Raw genomic sequence first — 7925 nt, forward strand, 5'->3', positions numbered from 1 at the left:
AATGCAACTTTTCCATTCTTCTTTAACTCCTTAGACAATAATTTTAATTGTGGTCACCTAGCTACGCACACATTTCTGTCCTGGAAAAATTCTTCTATGTCATAAACATTTGTGATATAAATATTTTCAGGTTGTCTAAATAAGAAGTTGTGCTAGTGACAGCAAGTTAGCTGACAATCAGTCAGCACAAGCACAAACTCTAACCTAAAGTAACATTTCTCAACCTTCAATTTTAAGTTTTCTCAGTACCACTAAACTTACTAGAAGATGTATGTGACCACATAGCCTGACATACAGATTTGTTTCAGAAAGACAATAAAGAAGACAGACCTCCCAACAAGATACATGAGTGGCACATGTTTTCTTCGCTTTGCTGCAATAAACTTTCTAACCTCTAGGGACTCTTTTCCTCCACCTGAATGACCTCTGTTTGACTCCTCTACAGCTCAGGGATCACCAGGTTAGTAACACGCTGATGCAAATACACCTTGCATGGCTGGAGCACTTCCTTCCACCTTACATCAAGTCCATAGCCAAGTAACAGGAAGACTGCCTTTTGGAGAATGCCAGCTTCTTTTGAATGAAGTGTGAGCTAAATATAAGCCTCAGCTTCTCGTAATTTGGATTCAGTCAATGTCTCAGCATAATTTATTACAAAACATGATGAATACAGTTGTTAATGACACATTTAATGTAATTGCTTCTCAATTCTTTAACTGGAAGCTGCATTGCCACCCCATATAGGAACACCTGAGTCAGTCCAGATGTGTAAGAGAAATGCAGTCAGAAGCCTAGCTAGAGGGTGACAATTTCCAGGGTAAAGTATCAAGTGTCACATGATTACCTGACCTGTGCGTAGGTGATGCAAAGACATTCATTCCAGGCACCCCATGTTCCTCAGATATAGAGCTCTGCCTTGTGACTTGATTGTGCCATAGGTGGAAGAATGTACAACACAGAGCCCTCATGGCAATTCCTGCATAGTATCACCTGCAGGCAAAAAACCTATTGCTGCTTAAAGAAAGAGGTTAAACTAAGGATGATTTTTCAGGGCACTGAAAAGCTCCTCCAGCCCTAATTTCATGGCAGGAAGGTACTAAACTGATAAAGAGTGTAATAATCCTGCTCAATGGTCCCCTCCCTGCACAAAGTGTCTGAGTTTCTTATTTTACTGGCAATAACTCCCTGCACCAGACAGCCCATATAAGAAATAGGGACAGGCAATAGCTACAAGTGGTTCCATTGCCAGGTAGCAAACAGGTTTGGCTCCTGATTCCAGAGACAGTCTTCTTACATGCATTTTGGTGCTACACCACAAAACTTAAAAAAAAGCCTGGAAGAGTTGGAAAAAACTGGGAAGGAAGCAGGGGTTGTAGCCCATCTGGGTACCACATAAAAGAAAGAAGAAAGATTCTGGAGGTTGAATATAAAATGCCAAAGATCAAGACCCCCCTCCCCCCAGAATCCAGCTGGTGAGGAAGCAAAATCTCAATGAATGGCTAAAGCAATGAAGTAAGGAAGTGAGGCTCAGGTTCATCAGGGACTGGTGAGCTTCTAGAGTGGATTAAGCCCAGAAAAGGATGACCAAATTTCTACCTAAAATGAGAGGGAAACAGGATCTGCACTTCGCATCAGGAAGACTATACAGAAGCTTCAAACTGACAAGTAGGAGAAAGCAGACTAGTGCACACAGGAAACAATGTATCCTGTTCTGAATCCTATGGTGACACTGCAGCTTCGAGTAAACAATGTGATAGAAGTTACATAAAAGTAACATAGTAAAAAAAAAAAAAAAGGTTTTAGAAGTCTGATATGAACAGGATACAGTGACAGAAAGCCAAAACAATGGTTTATATGTTCCACAGAATTCTCCAAGATGTTGATGGCAGACCCAGAGTGCTTACCCTAAAAGAGGACTTGGACGCTGCATGTATAAAGGAAACATGGTGGCAGGAAGGCAATGGAATGTGGAAATCCCAGGAACTATCATTCCAATTATTTTAATTACTCCGAAGTAAAATATGAAACCTTTTACATTGATCACACAGATAATACTGGATTACTGTATGTTCTTAACTGTTTCAGGAGCAGGCAGCTAGGAAATCCACAAAATTGGAAACAACTCTTGATTCAGTCCTGACCAATATAAACAATTGGTTTATCATCTTTCTGTCTTAACTATATCAGCATCAGATTCAGCATTTCTACAGACACCCAAAAACAGATCAACTACTGACATGCTGAATTTCAATAATATAAAATTATAAAAACCCACTAAAAGAGAAATCTTAAAGTACATGTTTTCTGGAGACACAGAGACTATTTCAAGACATCATGTTAGTCTCAGAGCAAATGCATCCTGCCTGGCAAAGGTAAAAAAAAAGCCTTGAGGAAGACCAAAGCCAAACATAATGGTATCTAAAAACAACAAATGCATTTGGAACAAGTAAATAAAATAAATAAATGATAATGCTTTTTCTGAAGCCAGCTCACTATCTCACAGGAATCTCTGCTATATTCATAAATGGTCTAGAAAAAAGAAATACTGAGGTGACAACCATACAATAACTGTCTAGTTATCACAATACAGAGAAAAACTACAGCATGCAGCAGAAACATAATATTGAGATACTATGTAATGAAACAACATATGAACTTTGGAATTAAAAAGTATAAAGTAACACATATTAAAAAACCCCCAGTCCTGACCCTACCCCCTAGGTGTCAGGAGTTGAGTTATTATCCCTTTCAGAAATAAGACTGAGTCTCCTATGAAAATATCAACTCAGAAGCAGTCAAAAAAATACAAAAGGAATGCTGGAAACTACTTGTAAAGAGAACAGAAAAGCAAAAGGAAAAAAAGTTATATCCCAACATTAATCCACATTATGCCTGCATCCTAAATATTGCATTAAATTCTGGTCCATTTGCCCATCTCAAAGCTTATACAGAGGCACAGTAAAAGGTCCTGAAAGAAGCAGTACAGCTGATCAAAGGAACAAAGCAGCTTCTATGTATGGGATGCTCAAATAGACAGGATTGTGCAACCTCACAAAGGTATAGAGAAAGGGATGGGGGTCTAGAGAGTATTGTGTAGAGTAGTGAAAATGAACAGGAAACCACTGTTCACTGTTTCTTCTCATACAATAACTAGGGGACTTCAAACAAGAGTGGCCGATTTAAAATAAGCACAAGAAAATACTGACATACAATAAAGAGGTCAGGTACGTGACTCTTTCCTGCAAGGTAGGTAAAACATCAAATATGTTGCACATTCAAATGGAACAATCAGTTTTATGGAAGAAAATGCCACATAGAACTCTTAAACATGATGATTCAGCTTTGTGATCCAAGAATTTCCTGACTCAAATCACTGGAAGTTTAAAAATCACTCTCAGGAAGGACCATAATCTCACTGCTGTATCTCATATTCCCTAGGTGTCCTCCATTGATTGCTCCACAAGGATCTAGTTCATTTAACTGCCAGGCATTCCTTCATAACAATAACAAAGTACTATTAATCCTTTGATAGAGCAACTGACAGCTTGGAATAGATGTTTTCCCCACCTGTGTCCTGAGCAAAATGTGGTCTGACCTGCCTACCTTGACCAGCAGCCACAGGAAGAACATATTGGTGTCTTTTCTCTTAGACAGCTGAGGAACCATGGCACACTTCTCCTCAGAGTAGTTCACTTGGAAGGGTGCTACAAGGATCATTTAGTCTGACAGCCAAGAAGCTATAGGCACTATGTTCTCAGCAGCTGAGAGTGCATTAGGCTCCAGGTACAGACAGGCTCGTGCTCTGCAGCAAGAGGCATTCCTGGCTACAGATTGCCCTCTCTGTATGGTCTGCACCTGAGGACACATCAGGCTCCAGAAAGGGGCTGTGGCCCCCCAGTTTAGCTGGATAGAGTTTCTGATCTGAGAGAGCTTAAAGCAAAGCACCTAATGTCTTGCACATAACCAAAATTTGCCAGTCTTTTTTGAAATTAATTTCAGACATACCCTGTTATTTTCTTAGATCCTTCCAAAGTTTGGCAGGTGAGGTATGGTATACAACAGGCACTTACCTGAAGTCAAGGCAGAAAGTTACTTTTTCTTCCACATGGGGACACTGAGATGACATTAATGCATCAGTGATGCATGAGCCAAGCATGTTTTTCATCTTTTCTCCTCCAAAGCTGTCCAGTTACCAAGACACCTGGCAAGGAAATAAAAACCCCTTTATTCATAACAGTTCTAAATTAACAATAGAATAGAAAACTCCTGAAAGAATATTTGCACTTGTGGAGGCTCCTGCCTGACAAATTCCTTTTCCTTCAAGAAAAAGACAACACAGCCACAGCTCTTGAGGCACACACACTGACCACACCTTTGCAGCCACAAGTTTAAGGGAGTTCAGTCCTCATCACAGGGCACTGCAACTGTGTCACAGTTGTAATCTACAGCCACGTTTGGGAAAGAAAGAAAGAAAGAAAGGCTGCCTACGGGATGGGAAAATTGTAATGGAAAAGGTAAGACCAGTATAATTAATGTTACAAAAAAGTTTGCAACACAAGCCTCTTGTTAGCCATTACAAATTCAAGTCCAAAGTCCATAGCTTATGCTTTTCCTCGTGGTTGCACACAAGTATCTTAGTTGCACAGTAGCATATTAGCAATATTTAAATATTAAGCAAAAATATATTTTAAAATAGTTATTTTAAAGTATCCAGGAAAGGCATACTCAAACTTCTGTATGAGGAAAAAAGAAGTGTATACACCCTACACACTTTACAATTTGGCTTGTCCCTTAGTTTGAGAGTACTTTCACAAAAGGGAATATCCTTTATCAAGCCCACACAAACAATAACTACTAAACCTTTCTGTTCTCATTTTATTGAGGGAATATCTTTCATTATGAAACTTCAGGAAACAAGAGAAGTTTTCAATACATAAGGACCTTCACCCACATTTCGTTTTTTCACTTGGTCACACCACTGTAGCTGAGACTGTCATCAAGTCATGACTGATTGATTACCACCGCCAGAGGACTTGTTGCTAAGTTTATGTTATTAATAGTCTGTTTAATTCAAGTCAAAATACGCTTGGAACTTGAAGTCTTCAATCCAACTTGGGAATCTGCTCTAGCCTGAATCTTGGTCTGCCTGGTATGTCCAAACCAGATCATCTTGCTGATGTCAAGTCCCTCTGAACACAAGAATCTAAGTATCCCTCAGGCAGGAACTGAAGCTGGAAGAAATGTAACACAAAGCTAGACTTAAAAAAAAAAAAAAAAAAAAAATTAGTGATGTCTGAGCAGGAACACTCAATGGTAGCAAGGCATATATGTCACTTAACCCTGGCTCAGTTGTTACAGAGAAAGAAGGAAATCCATGAAGGGGCAGACGTGACTGATTCCCAGAGCAGGTTCACAGCTTTATCTTAAGCCCCGAAATTTCCTACATGGCTTGCACAGAACTTGGAGTTTCCCCACAAAGGGCTCACCATCCTGTCTCATCCACAAATGCTCTGATACATTTAGTGTCACCTTTAGTGTCACCTAAATAATTCCACATCCTATGACTTCATTCTCATTCCTTGCATAAAGGATACAGTAAGCAAGCCATAAGCAAACAAACCTAAGCGCTGTTTCAGCGTTTGAAAAGGCATTTGATAACTTCCTCGTTTTAGAACACTGCTTTGACTTGTCCCTAACAAAACACTAACAGGGTAGGTTGCTTTGCTAGAAACTGTATCAGCACGAGCTACAGAATAGCCAGGATTCTGCTCAGCAGCAACCAGTCCAAACAGCTTGTGTACAAGCTGGGTATTACTTACAGCAGAGCTTATAGCACAACCAAACTTAAATCTTCAGCTGTCCTTTTTTATTGCTGGATGAACTTAACTGAACTCATATGTACTGCAAGCAGATGGAGAGAGATCCAAAGCCAGTGGATACAGAAGTCATTTCTTATAGCTGTGAACCTTTTTTTTCCATTTTGTTTTTCTTCCTTTGTGCCCTTAAGAGCAAACCGTATAGTTTCACCTAAGGCTCTGAGTCAAGCAGCATTTAATCAGTCTCTCACTTAGGATAATCCTAAAAAACCTCTCCTCCTTATTAAATTACTGTGTAGAAATTTTTCTGTTTGGAGCCTCCTGCTGCCTTGTCAATCTCTTCCCTAATTGAGAAATGTACATTATCCAGAACTGCCCTGACTTGCAGAATGCTGAAGAATTGCCTTAAACACTAATCCATTAACAAGATCCTGTTCTACTAATGTGTCACAAGAATTGCTTCAGCAACCCTTGTGACTCCTCCCCATCATGTTTGCCAGGACAGCTCTCATTTTTTTCCGTAAATGCTGTTGAGACATGGACATGCCCACAGTCCATACCACCACCATAGTGTTTAACCTCTCCTTGGGCAGTCCTTGAAACACAGAGAAGCAAGAACAATCACCTGCTGGTTCAATGAATTGCCTTGGTGCAAGAATAGAAACTGATAGGATGGTGCAGGTCTACGGATTACTCGAATCACCGTCAGCAGGTTACCCAGTACTGAGCTGTGGTAATACCCACTAGCTGAAGATTTCTTCCCAGTACTTCAGGGAGGACTATTCACGTACAGGCAGTAACACATGCTTGGAGGCTAAGCTGCAAGTCCTTTTAAAGGCAAAGTAAAAAAGGGGAGAAGAACAGAGAGATTAAGCAAAAGTATCTCTCCTTAGAATTTGTTTTTGGATTTACATACATTTCTAGAGGATGAAAGATGACTCCAAAGAGCAAAGCAATTTGGTATTTGTGTGTTCTGTTTAACATAATTGTTTTACAAAGCTAGTATTAAGAAGAAGAGATATTTAATTACCTTATTACTATTGTGAAGGATGAAATTAACAACCTGTCCATCAGAGGAAAAAAATATTTCCAGGTTGTCATTAGTCTGCATGAAGAAGGAGACTCAAGGAAATGGAAGTGGATATGATCTTGAGCACAGCTCTAGTTTCTAAATCAGGAAAGGGAAAGTACTAGTGAGATTCTCATCAGTAAGATGAGAATCAAAAATACTGGAAATTAAACCTTGAAGCACTTGCCTATGTAGGCTGAGGCTAATGACAAGGAACTAAACTCAGCTAAACAGAGGTGAAAAAAATTCAGAAATTTATGTTATTCGCATGCATCCAGAAAGAAACAAGGAAAATTAAAGGGTATAGCAACAAATAAAGAAATACCAATGTTAGAACTCCTGGACAGCAAAAAGGAACAGCTCTTTAGTACTAGCCCAGTGGACCCTGCAGTCTCATGGACTCAGAAACCTTCCTACCACATTGAAGTCACACTACAGAGGTACCAGACTCAGGGAACATGGAGCAAAGACACCATGCAAGTAGCCACCAACACATGAGGGACACAACCCATGACCCATTGCATTTCATTGCTCCAGTCCATGTTGTGCAGAGATGCACTAGACCATCCCCAGGAAGAACAGTGTTGCCCTGGCTGTATACAACTGCTTGTGCCTCCAGCTCCAGTACTCAGAGAGGGTTTATTCTGGCAGACTGATCCAAATTCCCTCCTGCTCTCAAAGTGTCCCAGCAGCAAAGACTAGCAGCAATCACAGATTACTTCTCTAGGAAGCCTGGAGCTTCATCATCTGCAAGAAACAAAGGTGCAGACCATGCTTTGAGTACCCTGTAACACTCAGTACCAAAGTGAGTGCACACAGTGGTGGGAGACAATCTTTCTACAACCAGCAACCTTCCACTGCAAACACCAAGAGTCTTTGCTTCAAGATTTTTACTAGCTGGAACACAGCATTATTAAGGATTTTTTTCCCATTCTTTTATATATAAGAGGACGGCCTCCACCCTGGTGCCAGTAGTGCACATATTTACACTAAAGCAGGAGACATACATCTGGAATGCTTAGCTGTAACAGGGCTGCAAT

This window comes from Corvus cornix, chromosome 4 (assembly GCF_000738735.6).
Source record: "Corvus cornix cornix isolate S_Up_H32 chromosome 4, ASM73873v5, whole genome shotgun sequence".
NCBI lineage: Eukaryota > Metazoa > Chordata > Aves > Passeriformes > Corvidae > Corvus > Corvus cornix.